This window comes from Lissotriton helveticus, chromosome 5_1, assembly GCF_964261635.1.
Source record: "Lissotriton helveticus chromosome 5_1, aLisHel1.1, whole genome shotgun sequence".
In the NCBI taxonomy this organism is placed as follows: Eukaryota; Metazoa; Chordata; class Amphibia; order Caudata; family Salamandridae; genus Lissotriton; species Lissotriton helveticus.
In genome coordinates, this window is record NC_136065.1 from 1,627,553,627 (window position 1) to 1,627,569,666 (window position 16,040).

General features: G+C 47.2%; 1 protein-coding gene and 1 long non-coding RNA gene across 3 annotated transcripts in view; one reads left to right on the forward strand and one right to left on the reverse strand.

Moving 5' to 3' along the window:
• The window catches only part of LOC144755661 (NEDD4-binding protein 1-like), a 272,368-nt gene that overhangs the window by 90,615 nt on the left and 165,713 nt on the right, over window positions 1–16,040 (reverse strand). The gene's annotated exons all lie outside the window — the stretch shown is intronic.
• LOC144753742 (uncharacterized) lies at window positions 4,456–5,379 on the forward strand. The gene is made up of 2 exons (XR_013594506.1): window positions 4,456–4,486; window positions 4,944–5,379. It is a non-coding gene; the product is annotated as an uncharacterized LOC144753742 (long non-coding RNA).

The following is a 16,040-nucleotide window of genomic DNA, read 5'->3' on the forward strand; positions in this document are numbered from 1 at the left end:
GAACTTGCAATGCTGTACATGTATGTGAGGGGCGTTTGGACTGCAGCTGTTTGTACTGCCCTTTACAGGTGACGGAAGCTTGCACTACTATTTGGTCTGGAAATATTCAATGCCAGGAATGAGCTACTAATCCAGCCTTGGTTTTTAATTTACATTCTAGCACTTTTAAATGCAGCACTTAAAGTACCCGATTCAAAGCAGTAACCATGACTGAATGATCCCCCAATGCCCAACATCCAACAATTTGGCAAACTCAAACACAAAACAGGTGTGGCAGAGGCCACACAAAACCACTGAGGGAGATGTCACCTTCTTTACATGTTTTTGACCTATGGCTGTACATGCTGCACTTATGTTGTCCACTGGGGAAGCTTGCACTGGAGCTGCCTGTGATTGCACAATGTGCAAGTAGGGCACTGTGTCCTGGTGTTGCCCAGGTTGTAAATTTTCTGTGTATATTAGTGAAGTTTGTACTGTGCCGCTCATGCTCTACCTGTACTGTGTTCATTGCTGCAGAGTGGTGCTATTTGATGTGATCACAGAAAAGGATGGGTGATATGTATTGATTAATCTCAGCAACTAGTAGGTGCTTTGGATCTCATTCCTGTTCAGAATGTTTTAGCTTGTCTGTGCCATTACATTCAAGGATCAACATATGGAACTCAGTCTTGCACCACAGACTGCACCCAATAAGGACCAATCAAGCTGGAACGGATAGGTCACATCTCCTCTGAGTAGGAAACAAGAAAGCGCAAACCAAGCAATTGCCTTATTGGGTCTTAAGGTGCTGCTTCAGTCCTAAGACACAACAAATCTAGCTCCTGCCTGGGCACTTACTTAGGGAGACTTACTTCGACAGCACAAAATATGATGGATGGAAAGCTTGAACTAGTCTCAGCCACTGGTAATCATTCTGAGCTGCATTCCAGTCCATTGCTTCTTAGCTAGTGTGTACCATTACTTGTCATGCAATACACCTCCAGCCAGCCAGCTGATAACACTTTGCATGCAGGGATTTTCAAGCTCATAGATATTCCTGGGAAGGGAATGTCCCCCGCATGGTGAGCAGGCATATACCCCTGCCCAGAGTGCTTGACTGCTTGTGAAACTGGTATCTTAACTTTGTATTTGCCCCTGGCATCGTGCTAATCTAGGGTGTGCACAGAGGCCTAATGCAAGGCCCAGAACCTATTATGTGAACTGGTAGGGGACACCAATTGTGCCTTCATACTGAGCAAAGGACTAAACTTCATGTCTAGGGTGAGACACAAAAAGGTGGCTGAAGCATCCCAGTGGGGTTGTGTGAATCAGTAATGTCAGTAATTTGACCAGAGCCTTTTTCTCTGTGGCAGAGAGAGGACAGCCTACTGACCCCTCTCACATAAAGTTCTGACGAAGAGTGTGACAAATGCATGTATGGCCAGTGGGTGTGCAGCACATGTATGGCAGTAAGACTCTGTGGGGAAAAAGTATGAGCACTGGGATGGGGAGGGCGGGTGAAGCAGGGGTATGCAGCTTCCCCAGACAGTGGAAGCTTACTGGCTGTATTCCTGCACCTGGAGGGTAGATATACAGACACTGACGTGAAAAAGGGCGGAGATAGGTCTCCACTTAGATATTTAATGTGGACCTTGATCGCAAAGGGGACTGATTAGTCCTTCCTGAGCAATGCCATTTGGGAATTGATAGAGGCGAGGGCTAGGACAGTAGCTTTCTCTTACACAAGGTGACAGCCAGCTGCAGGGAGCTCACACTTCATTGTGCCCTGTTTTGGATACTCCTACTTGGAGCCAGCATCATTGTTACCGGCTGTGAGAGCCGCTACATAGCACAAAGACTGTGCTGGGGAACAGCCAAAAAAGGACATTTGAAAGATAACCACCACAACCCGGTTCTGAAACCTTAGATAGTGGATCCACATCTGCAGTCAGGAAAATGTCTAAAAAATTGAGATCCAACCACACTTTGACCAGTTCCAAATTCTTAATGACCTAGGTAGGGAATGGTTTGCACATTACTCAAAGTGCTATATTACTAGGGCCGTTGCCTGCATGACAGCTAGTCTCCCAGAGATGAGAGGACATCAACAGAAGTTTGCCTATTCTGCTGGACGAGCTGAGGGTCTGCCTAGACCCAAGAAGCGTGTCTGCCTGCTGAGAAAGGGAAGGAGTGTGCATGACGCTAGAGGAGAAACTGTCCAGGAGGAGAAGCCCAGCATGTTCATGTCTTTGAGGACAGTGCAAGATACTGCAATATAGCAAAGCCCATATCGACCTGTATGTGGAAGGGTCCCCTGGTGCCCTAACTGGTTCTGGAAGTGAACCCCACGAAGCCTTCTGCAAAAATCAAGCACCGAGTGAGATGGGCAGTCCACTGTGATTGAGAGACTCGTGCTATTGCTACTGACATCAGACCCATAATGCTCTGAAAATGCCTAGGTGAGCATCGAGTCCACAACAGCCAAAGCCATCAATGAGATCAAGAGTAGCATAATGGCTGCACCTGCCATACCAGTGTGCTGTCTGCACCCTTCTTAGGGAGACCACAGCTGCTGAAGGCACCTTAGCTGAGACGCAGCCGCCATATGCTGAGGACCGCTGCAGGCAACAGTCCCATACCTGGCCGATCTGCAACTAAAAGAAGTGGGTAACCACAGGTCTTGAGAACTGTTCGACCATGAGAGACTGAGTAACAGACCAGCATGAACAAAGACTGGTAGTGAATAATCACAAGAATTGAAAAGGGAATTGATCTGTTGGGTGGATATATGCCTTGAAGGTGCCAGAGTGTACTGCTCTTGTGCCTAATCAATGCCACATGCTAGATCAGAAGTGAAGGATTACAGAAACCCGTGAGCAAGGGGAAGGTACAGAAGGTTGTATTGCCTCAACATCACAAACAAGATTTCACCCATGTATTGCATTCCCATAATTATGCTGAGAAGTATTCTGTTATTTGCCTCTGCTGTACCTGCTCCAAGTAGAAAAGCTAAAAATACCATAGACTTTTCTATACTTGCATTTACAATGGTCGCTGCCAGCACACATATGGAACAGTTTTGTAACAAAAAGACCAGAAACATATCCATTTTACAAGAGTTCACTCACTTCATGCCTTCAGTCTTTTCTGAAAACAAGAGTTAGAAGATTGCCTCTTATACACATGCAGAAAGGTTTCTAGTACCATTTACACCATGTAGCTGTGGCTGCTTGGCTATTTAAACAATCACAGAACATCCCAATGATGCCAGATTAGTAAAAAGTTGCTACGTTTTAAGTAAAATATGGGTGGTTTGAAACTTTGGATTCACGTAGTTATGTGACCACACAGCCTCGCCCTTACTAGACGGAACTTGGGCTATTTGCCAATGACTTATGGCATCATTTCCAGCATGTACGTTTTTGGGTCAGTGTATTTTAAATGATCGAGCTAGGAGCACATTATTTTTAAGTTTGAGCCGAATTCACACACAAATACGCTTTACTCTTGGACTTTGAACTAAATAAATATTGGGTTTTGTTGTTTTGCCGCTATACACTGTCGTTTGACAAACCCACTTCCGGGTTTGGCACAGATTTTGGGTTTTCCGGAAACGAGGTTGGCGTTTCAGCCTTTTCTCGATTACATTTGAGACGGAGACCCGGGCACTCACTCGCGTCCGGCTCCAGAATTCGAACCACGCCGCCAGTGGAGTCACTTTCTTACCGCGTGGCAGGGAGCATTAATAGGTGAGCCTCGGGTAACATTGATAGCTAATGCGGGGGTTTACTTTGAATCTTACAACCCGTTTGAAGCATGAAAATTCGAGTTTTATATTATACGATACTTATCGGTTTGAATGCGCCCCACTGGCTCTATCCTTGAAATTTGTTTTCCCAATACTTATGGGACGTATAAAGATATTAAACGCTGTTAGTGTTGATGAATGATGTAGTTGTGTGGTACTGGAACCGGCCGTAGGTATTTAACAAGTCAGAGTTTGGATTGTTACTCACAAAGTCACTTTAACTAGGTTGCTCTTTGCATATGTGCAGTCGGAAGTTACGAGAGCCAGTGAGGACGTTTTTTTAACTTAAGTCTGAATCATGATATCGACCATTTGAGATTTCAACTTAGTAGGAATTACTCCATATATACGTGTATAGTGGCGCACCATGGAGTACGTAAGTTTCTAATTTGCCTGTGAATACATACCCATGTTTAGCGTACATGTAAACCATGGTGGCTGCACGACTCTCACATTCACACTCGTTTTCCCCTCTTTAGTGCTCCACATTGGTACTTACCAGCTACTCCTGTGCACTACTCTTTTTATGTAAATTTCTGACGCTACAGCCGGGACGGAAGTATAACCGGCGGAGAGGTGAGAATGGTGGATTTTACCACCCCACCCACTGTACCTTTAGAAATTGATCTACCTGTTCACTCATCAGACTCTGTTTCCCTTCTTGTAGGAATCTTGACACTCTAGCCATCTGTCCAATAGGTAAGATGGTCTTCTAAGGATAGGTTTGTAGCTTTCTGCATGCCCTTTACTCCCTATCACTTGTTTCTTGTTCCTTTTCTTGTTTTCTTTGGCACTTCATATATATCTGGAAAGACACTCTTATAATTCGGAGCTCTGGTAATATAAAATGTTTTATGATGGTTATCGGACATGACTTATATTCAATGTAACTATTAGATTTTAAGATGTTGTTAGACGAGTCTTAACATAAATTGTTTTCATCATGTTTTACATGCAAGGCGAGTATGAAGGCTTTGACATTATGCCAGATACATGCACGGAAGAGGTGACTTTTGCTTTCCTGTGCACACTCAATATGTTGGTCTGATTGGGATGTCACAACGGCTGAAGTTGTCACGTTTTAGTAGTCTGCCACCACCTGTAAATATATGAGGCCAGTACAATTGTGTAACGTATTGCCATTATACATCTTTAGCCCTGAAGAAGTCTTGGGTTACACCCTGACGAAACACGTGTTGGCTGGGCACCTGGAAAAAAAATAAACCAAACGGAAAGAAAACGCCATCTGGATCATATGTTGTGTGTTTGTGATGCTTTAGAAATACTTACAGTCTTAATACTGTTAATGAAAATTATGTGTGCACAGGTCATCTGTATTACTGTTTAGAGGACTGCGGTCCGATTTGGAGGTTTTGGGTTATCCTCTCACCTGTAGCACCGTTGAATATTTGTTCTTTATTCTATTGACGTTGTAATTAGAGGCGCCAATACTTGCCGCATCACTACTAACCCTGTTGCCAGTACTAATATATTTATATACACATATACACACACATGCATAAATGCACATATATGTTCTGATTCTATGATGTTGCTGCTGTGTTTGAGTAGTAATAAAAGATGATGCATAATATTAGCCTCCGTGCCTTTAATAAAATCATGATTTTCTTTACATTAAAACTGTGGAAAATCTGCATTATACAGCAGCACTTGCCACTGTGTAGATATGGTTGAGATGTACTTTCCATTGAAAAGGCATTTGTTAGCTTGCCTAGAACTTTTAACCGTGTGGATAGACTTGCATGAAAGCTGGCAAGTATATATTCAGCTGTGTAGATTGTATTATCCTATGTATTACTATTGTTGAGTGAGGGGAGGGAGGGGATGACTCAAAAGAGGCACCGCTCCAGAAGCCAGACTGTTGCACCCTACGCTGCAGGGTCGCGATGGAACTCGACGGGACTGATCGGATCTTGGACTGTTGAGAAAGAGCTTCAAAAAGAGATGCAAAAGGGTTGAGGGAGGGTGGAAGTGAAATAGGGAAGGAAAAAAGGAGCTAGAAGTAGAAAGGTGAGAGGTAAGGGGATAGCTACAGGGGGGTCAGGTAAATGTTTAAAGAGAGCAAAGGGAGCAGGGCAACAGGTTTAAGTGAACTGGGAATCGAAACATGGAATGGAGGGGAGAGCTGCATGGGGAGATGTGAGGGGCACTGGAAACTTCATGAGCAGGCGAGAGAGGGAGGGGCAGGCAAACTTGATGGGGAGAGGTGAAAGGAAGTTGCAGGAGAAGATGGAGAGAATGCTGTAAGCATGAAAGGAAGATAATGATAAGGACGAGCTAGTGGGAGGTAGAGAAGCATGGGAAAAATGGAGTAAAAGAGGGCTGAAAGTGAAGTGGTTAGGGATAACCATAATGACAGGGGAAAGAAATGTAGGAATGAGTAAGAAAATACAGAAACTGGATATGGAGAGGCGAAGAATAAGAGGGGTGATATGTGAAAGGAAGCTGCAGGTGAATACACGCTCCATTGGAGATGTGAGGGAGACAAGAGAATGCAAACTTCAAAATGAGAGAGGGAAGAGAGTAGTGTGACAGGCAGGAGAGGTAAACCTGCATAAGGAGAGGTGGCGAGAGAAAGGAAACTACATGGAAAGTGGGAGAGATAGCTCCCAGAACTGAAGTGTGTGCAAGTGAACAGCTGTGGGGTAAAAGTGGAAGGGAGAGCTCCAAGAATTGAAGGACAAGGGTACAACAGAAATAAAGGTGGGGAGGGAAAGCAGCAAAGGGAGAGGCAAGAGGCTGGCTTACCATGATGGGAAGCTAAAAACAACAATGGACAATCGTTTAATACTAGTCCAAGATTTCAAAGAACAAGTCAGGATAGCAAGTGATCTGAATCCTCTCTTGGAGGGGAACTATGGAGGGGATAGAAGGTACTTTAACACCTTTCTTTTGGAAATTCATTACAAATAAGAAGTGCCAATGACACTCAAAAAAACACTGCAATATAAGATGAGGCATGTAACAGCCAAACACTGAAGACCAAACCTATCATGAAAAATGGCTCTGCTCACTAGGATACAACTGATAGCAAAGAGAGACAGCAAAAATACAATTCAAGAAAGGAGTGCCTAAGAACATCACCTGGAAAATCCATCCACCAGACCCACTTTTCGCACACTTATTGGTTAGGCACTAACAATGGGCTAAAGGCAGCACAGCTCCTGCATGAAGCGTTCAATTTTCCCAGGATCAACAAGCATTTACAATGCAATGGCCTCGGCTTTGTTAAAGTTAGAGCTATTGGCATAGCAAATGGCATTTATTTCATTTTTCGTTTTTAAAAAAAACATAAATAAATGGTATTGTCATTTACAATGGCAATAGGTGAGCATTAGAGAGTAGTAGAGAGTATTAGCGGACACAGAGCCACACACACACACACACACACACGCAGCCACACACTCAGAGCCACACACACACAGAGCCACACACACACAGAGCCACACACACAGAGCCACACACACACACACACACAGAGAGAGCCACACATACACACACACAGAGAGCCACACATACACACACACAGAGAGCCACACATACACACACACACACAGAGAGCCATACACACACACACACACACACACACACAGCCACACACACACACACACACAGCGCCACACACACACATAAAGAGCCACACACACACATAAAGAGCCGCACACACACAGAGCCGCACACACACAGAGCCACACACACACAGAGCCACACACACACAGAGCCACACACACACAGAGCCACACACAGACAAACAGAGCCACACACACAGAGCCACACACACAGAGCCACACACACAGAGCCACACACACAGAGCCACACACACATACACAGAGCCACACACAGAGCCGCGCACACACACAGAGCCGCACACACACACACACACACAGAGCCACACACACTTGCACAGAGCCACACACACACACAGAGCCACACACACTTGCACAGAGCCACACACACACACAGAGCCACACACACAGAGCCTCACACACCCACAGAGCCACACACACACAGCCCCACACACACACACAGAGCCACACACACACACACACACAGCCCCACACACACACACACAGCCCCCCCCACACACAGCCACCCACACACACAGCGCCACACACACACAGAGCCACACACACACAGAGCCACACACACACAGAGCCAACACACACACACAGAGCCACACACACACACACAGAGCCACACACAGAGCCACACACACACACAGAGCCACACACACACACACACACACACACACACACACAGAGAGCCACACACAGAGAGCCACACACAGAGAGCCACACACAGAGAGCCACACAGAGAGCCACACACACACACACACACACACACACACACAGAGAGAGCCACACACAGAATCGAGCTCAGCCAGGGAACAGAGGCAAGAAAACACGAGCACAGCTAGGGTACAGAGGCAAGAAGAAAAAACGAGCACAGCTAGGGAACAGAGGTAAAAAACACGTGCACAACCAGGGAACAGAGGCAAGAAGAAAACACGAGCACAGCTAGGGAACAGAGGCAACAAACACGAGCACAGCCAGGAAACAGAGGCAAGAAGAAAGCACAGCCAGGGAACAGAGGCAAGAAGAAAACACGAGCACAGCTAGGGAACAGAGGCAACAAACACGTGCACAGTCAGGGAACAGAGGCAAGAAGGGAACAGGGGGCAGAAAAGCAAGCACAACGAGGGAACAGGGGGCAGGAAAGCAAGCACAACGAGGGAACAGGGGGCAGGAAAGCAAGCACAACTAGGGAACAGGGGGCAGGAAAGCAAGCACAACTAGGGAACAGGGGGGGCAGGAAAGCAAGCACAACGAGGGAACAGGGGGCAGGAAAGCAAGCACAACGAGGGAACAGGGGGCAGAAAAGCAAGCACAACGAGGGAACAGGGGGCAGGAAAGCAAGCACAACGAGGGAACAGAGGCAAGAAAAGCGAGCACTCACCAAGGGGGCACAGGGTGGAGGGAGAGCTTACCTGCATTATCCAAGCTGCGGGCCGCGAACAGGAGAGGGGGACGCGTGCTGCTCTCGCTGCTCCCAGGGCTACTGCACCTTCCTGCCCCTCCTCCTTTCACTCCCCTCTCTGCCCCTGAGATATGTGCACGTCTCACGAGAGCTCTCCCCGTGTGTACACTCCCTGCCCCTCGTGCCCTCCGAGTGGCACACTAATGCACTGAAGAGCTTTCTAGTCTTGAGGTGGGTTCTGCGGGGTGAATACCTCTAACCCTAACCTACTGGTGTACCTAAGGCGTCCTCCCCCCCCTTCACAAGCCCCCAGGGTCCCCCAGGGCACCCTCCTCAACCCCCCCTCCCTTCCCCCAATCAGGCGGCATGGCGAGACATTACCACCGGGTGTGGCATACTGTCACTAATCCATATAGCGCAGAAACGACGACGAAGATAGCCACATACTGGTACCTAACCCCAGTCCGGCTGCTAAAAGGGAATCCTGAGCAGGAGGATTGATGTTGGAGGGGATTTGGAAGTCAGAAACCCTGGTTCAGATCTTGTGGGAGTGCCCCAAATTAACCCAGTTCTGGGAGGAAATCCTATCAGATAATAGATACAAACTTTGATACTCAAAGATATCCAGGTTCCCCTCATATGCGATAATGGGCGCCCCTAACTCACTTACGCTTAAATCCAAAAGGGGCCAACATATAGCACTGGCATTAGGGGCAGCACATCAATCGATTCTAGCTCTATGGGGAACCGAGAAGTTACCATTACGCCAACACTGTTTGCACCGCATCAGGCACCTACTAGGAATGGAGAGGCTTCCGACGACACTTAGACAACAGTGGAACACATTCAGGGAGTCCTGGCGTCTGTTAATTGCTCAGCTTTCCCAGGAAATTACGGAACGGACTTGCCCTAGATGCTTAAAATTGCTGCACCTGACTGAGTCGATGGAGTGATTGTGTTGGGATCCCCACTTATGAATGAAGCCTGGGTTTGTACTCAAACCAAGATATCCGTTGGTTAGGCGGGGGGGGGATGAGTGGGTTAAAAGTTCATTTAAAAGTTGCAGCAATGTTAGCTGAGGCTGAATGTTGATACCAAGCTGCCAGAATGCATTGGATGCTTTGTGTGCTTATTACTGAGGCAACAATAAAACAAATTTAACCATGAAAGTGGTAATAGACAAAATGGTGAAATCCTATATCCGCCAAACTCTAAAATCACACCATACAAAACATTGTCTGTAACATCTTCCGTTCAAATATGGCCAGCTGAAGAGCGAAGGCCCGCATCATTCAAGTTAAATCGAAATAAAAAGGTAAAAGAAGGACAGCGCCATCCAAGTTTCCATTGTATAACGCAAAGGACTCGCTCAGCTCTCACTATCCAGCGCGGTTGGATTCTACTTCACCCTTGAGAATTGCAAAATGCAGACATTTCACAAGCGGCTTGAAAAGTAGACTGCCCGCGGCAACAACGTGAATGCGGCTCCGGCCGGTGCAAGGACAACGGGGAGGGAAGACCAGGCCGGGCGAGGAATCAACGACCACAGAGAGGAGCGCTATCAGCTTGAGAGACTCAGACCCGTGAGTGAATACATCACGCAGGCCCCGGGAGGGGTCTACAGAGGGTCCCCGCTCCTTCCGGTATCCTCGGAGGATGAGAGGCCAGCACACACCGACCGCTGGGAAACCCGCACATTATGAAGGAGGCTACGGGGGAAACCTCAGACATAGGAAGTGAGCTAAGCTGTAAACTGAAATACCGCCGCCCCCGGACCCTGCACAGACACGGCCGACATCCAGTTATCCAGGCGCACAATGTCCTGCAAAGGCGAACAATTGTGGCTCTGTCTGCCCCATTTTTAATGCGAGGGGGGCAAAGAAAAACAAGCAAAAACAAGCGAGGGGGTGGAGGGGGGCAGGGTGGAGAGTGGGCGGGAGGCAGGAGGGTGTGAGTGCGCAGGGTGATTGATGGCGGCCCTGCCAGCTCAGCCCATGCAGGCAGCTCCTCCTCCTGCCCTCCACGGGCTGGGGCAGCCAGGGTAGGGAAGAGGTTGGGCACCAAGGGGTTACAATCTCCCCAGTAACATGGCGGCCGGCCTCAGGAACGGGAGAGGGAGGGAGGGAGATGGGCTGCCACAGAGCGGGAGGGAAGGAGCGGGAGCCTAGGCTGGCAAATGCTGGATTCAGATCATTTCAAACCAAATGCTTTTCCTGATAGAAACAGAGTTCCATTTTCAACACAAAAGGTTGATCTGGTGACAACTATACAATGCTGAATTTTAGTCCACAGCGGTTTTGATTACCTGCATCAATTTGCGGTCTCCTTAAGTCAAGTCACTGGACACATTATTGCTCGAGCATCTGTGCGTGCCTACAATGTTCAATGAATTCTAACGAACCCTGCAAAAAATTTCTACATGGCTCGGCAAGGACTCGAAAGTGCATGCATTTTCAACACGACCACGTTTCTCGGAGGCGAGGCAGAAATGCCTCGGAGAAACGCACAGTCATTTTCGGATTTGGGGGCGTGTTTTTCTTTCTCTCCTCTTCCCATTGGCTGGAAGGTAAAATTCCAGCCAATAGGGAGAGGAGAGAAAGAAAACAGCAAGAAGCTAAAAAAACACACCCCCGAATCCGAAAAAGACGGGGCTTGAACGGAGTGATGCCCCTCTCCTCCAATGGCTGGCCAGCATTTACGAGGCCAGCCAATGGAGAAGAGGGGCGTGTTTAAGCCCCCATACTGTAGACATAAAATCTCCCAAGCGCAGCCTTCGCTAGGCCGAGACCTAAAAACCAAGTAATTATGGAGCCAAGGTATCTGACTTACCTGTAATACACAAAATATCCACATGGTGGCAGCATTATTCCATGAATGCAAAATTGTTTAGCAGAACATTATTTTAGCCATCTAAGCTAGGTGCTGCCATGAATCAAGACAGCTCGCTGAGTCTGAAACCCATCAGTTATAATGATATAATGTTATGTTGATTGTCAGTATGTTTAATACTGAGAAAATTCACTCAAATATATAAATAAATAAAAACAGACAGCTAGAGCGGTCTATAGCCCGACGCTAAAAACAACTAGCTCCACAGCACATAGCAGGCTTAACCTTCGGTCTCAGCTCTCATTCTTTAGGAAAGATTTAGAGGTTACTACCTGTTCAAAAGTATGTTTATTCCCCTCATTTGTGTCACCTTCAAAGAAACCTGAAGACCTCTTGAAATAAAGTCCTTCTTGATCATAAGCAGGGCTCTCCTCCTAGCCAAAGTTTCCAGACACAAATCTGGGAAGAGAAGTAAATGGTTACCCTTCCACTCCACTATATTTTTACAGAAGAAAGACTGCAAGCCCCTTCTTACTTCTAAAAAGAATTAAGGACAGTCACGGCTGAGACATCAACATTCTGCCTATCAGAGAAATGCAAACGATGAACAAGTTACTTAACTTTGGTAATACTCTTTCTGGTAGAGACTATCTAGCCACAGATTCATCGCCTTTTAAATATTCTACAGGCGCCAGACTCTATCCAGGAACTTTTCAGCAGTACCGTGACATGCTGTCAGGTGGAGCCATGCAGCTCCACATTGATGCCACTACGCTCCGGAAATGAAGTGTGAAGCCCATATATCTGGCACCCCTGCGTGCTGTCAGTTGCTTTGAGGCTGTACGCGCCCCTCTGACACAGAACCCCAAAAAAGATAGGGGGTTTTAAGCAGTGTGCAGATTCCAAGATTTGGGATCTTATTAATGGGTAGAGACCAATCACAAAATAGGGATGATAGAAGGGTCGGTGAAGAGTCAGAGGCTAGAATCTTTACCAAAAAGAGAATTACCATAGGTAAGTAACTTGTTCTCCTTATAGATACTATTAGCCGCAGATTTCTCACCTTTTGAACAGATATCAAAGCAGTACCTATATGGGAGATGGTCTGTGAATGGATTCAAACCAGAAAGTCCTGCAGAATTGAGTAGGAAAATGCACCGCTCGACAGTCGGGACAATAGTGCTTTGTGAACATATGGAAGGAAGCCACGTGGTGGTCTGGCATATGTCCAGGAAAGGGACTTTTTTTCCTTCAACCAACCTCACAAAGAACTGATCGTTCACCTGGTGCTCTTTGGTACGATTTTGTAGAAGTTCAGTGCCTCTTGCGGTCCAAGTGATGGAGTCTATCCTTCTCCTTAGAGGGGTGAGGCGGGGCATAGAACAAAGGCAGGTTGATGACTTGACAAACTTGACCAACGTGCAATGGGAGAAAGGATGCCAGAGTAAGAAGAACCAGATTTTCTGGGAAAAAGATGATGTATGGTGGTCTAACACAAAGAGCCTGGAGTTCACTTACATGCCGTGCTGTGGTGATGGCGAGAGGAAAAGTCTTGATGGTAAGGAGCCAAGAAGGGCAGCTGGGAAGCGGTTCGGACTAGTGCATATCAAATAAGTGGGGACCAGATTAAGGCCCCATTAGGGCTTCACAAAAGGAGAGTGCACATATTGTAGCCCTTTGAGAAAATCACATCACAACTGGTCATTTAAACAAAGATTGCTGATCAGGAGTTCTGGATATCACACTCCCAGTGCTAAACCAGGAGCCACAAGGATGACTTGGGCCCGGTTAGTCCTGATTTTCTTGTGAACTCGGGCAGAAGTGGCATTGGCAGAAAGGCTTACAGAAATTCCAAAATCTACTAGCGTCGGAACGTACCATCGAGCAAGAGACGCCTGCAGAAGTGCTGACACTGTTGTCGACGTTGGAGAACCACGGTTCTCCCCATTCACAGAAGAGACCTCACCACCTCCAGGTGTAACTACCTTTTGTGATCCTTAAGGTGTCGACAGCTGAGCTTGTCCACCCTGCCATTCAAAGATCCTGCCAGGTGAGTCACCACCAGGAAAATTAATCAGCAGTCCAGCAATTTCCAGAAGCGCAAGGCCTCCAGGCACAGGGTCTGAGCACCTGTAACAGCCTCCTTTTGATGGATGGACTGGAGGAAGGCTCGCAACGCCAAGCGGATGGCCCTTAGCTTCAGGAGACTGAGACCAGGGGCCTCTGACCTTCACTTCTCCCAGGTGGCCGCCACAATCCAGAAGCATTGCAGCGGTCACCGCTGGGTAGGGTAGACAGAAGGGTCTGCTGCAGACCCTACTGCGATCCAGCAACCACCACTGCAGATCTGAAATATGAACATGGTGGGAGAGGACCCCTTGATTTTGGGACCAATAGGACTTTAGATAACTCCGCCATGGCTGGTCCCAAGCCCAGCTGCATAAGGAGGAGGATTATGCATGGGGCTAGCTACTCCAGCATGCAAAAAAAATCCTAGCTACAGAAACGCCAACCAAAAGACATCCCAGGCTTGGGGAGAGAGGGATCTCCATCAGGGAGAGCGATTACCCATGTGGTGAAAGCCAGAGATCCCTGGAAACGACAAAACCGATCTACCTTCTTTCAACCAAGACCATCACCATCAGGACATGGAACGTGAGGACCATTTACAAGATAGGCAAGACAGCCCAAGTGGCAGCGGAGGTGAAAACATACAACCCTGCCCTGCTTTGAATCAGCGAGACCAGATGGACAAAGTCCTTCCTGACAGAAAAGACTGGTTATAGGAGGAATGCTGCTGTATTCTGAACAGGAGGAAGAGAACACCCCACATAGTCGGGAATAGCACTCATGCCAACGCCAGCAACCAACAGAGTTCTGATTGGATGGAAAGCCCACGACCCCAGAAATAGCACAGCAACCTTCTGCACACAAAAAAAGAGGATCAACATGAATGTTAACCAGTGCTATGCACCTACAAATGCCAGCAAAGAAGAGCTAAAAGAACAATTTTACAACAGACTCTAGTCCACCCTAGAGCAATGCCTAGAGAAAGGCATCACTATACTGATGGGTGACCTCAATGCCAAGAATTGAAGCAACAACACTGTGTATGGAGAAGTCAGGTGAAGTCATTGGCATCCATGGCCTTGATGACATGATGGAGGATGGTGAAAGGATGGTAGATCTCTGTGCCCTGAACAGTCTGGTAATAGGCGGTTGTGTCTTCCCACACAAAAGAATACCGAAGGCAACGTGGGTGTCACCGGACCATTCAACAGGGAATCAGATTGACCATGGCAGCATTGCCAAGAAGTTCTTGGAGGTGCCTGCAGGATGTGACAGTGATGACAGGAGCGGACATGGCGTCGGACCATCACCTTGTCGTGGCCAGGCTAAAGCTAAAGCTGAAGTAATCCTGGACAACAGCACCCTCCTCAAAGATGCAATGAAACAAAATAAAGACTCAGTCACCCTCAGTAACAAGTTTCAAGTCCTGCAAGAACTAGAGGTCTAACAGAGCCAATAGAAAGTCAGTGGGAGAAGATCAAAGAACAGCAAGCCAGAAAGACCTGTTAAAGACAAAGCTGGGTACACAATCATGATTAACGAAGGCCAACAACGAAGACGGGTGGAGCACTTTAAAGTACTGCAGAACGAGCCCGTGCTGCAGCCTCCACCAAGATTTGCCAATCGACTGCAGCAGACCTACCAAGGAAGAAATATGGCAAGCCATCAAACATCTGAGAAATGGAAATGCAGCAGGACCCGACAACATTCCTGCAGAGGTACTAAAGGGAGACATTGAAACATAAGTAGACATGCTCTACCCCATGTTTGGAAGGCTCTGGGAAGAGGAAAAGGTGTTGTTAGACAGGAAGGATATATCATCATGATCCCCAAGAAAGGTGACCTGAGCGACTGCGTAAACCGCAGAGGGGTAACTCTTCTAACAACCCCAGGCAAAGTACCCTAACGGCTAGAGCGGTCAACCTCGTAGCTGAGTAACAGGGTTCGAGTCTTGGCAAGGGACACTCAACATGCTGTGATTCTGGGAAAATCACTTAATCTCTCTGTGCCTAACAAAATTAATGTGTCTGTCTGTGATGCAACTGGTGCTAATGTAAAGCGCTCTGATACCTTCAGGTCAAGTAGGTCAAGTTCACGCTATATAAAACTCCGGGGGAAAAAAGTGTTCAACATAGTCATCCTGAACAGAATAAAGAAAAAAGTTGATGCTCCGTTTCGAGATCAGCAAGCTGGCATCCGCAGTTGTAGATCCTATACAGACTAAACTGCAACACCCCCCCATACCCCCCAACCTGTGTCACCTTCATGGACTATGAGAAGGCATTCAACAGTGTGGACAGAGAAACTCCTCTGCCATAACGGTGTGCCAGATAATCTTGTAATAATTATCAGAAAC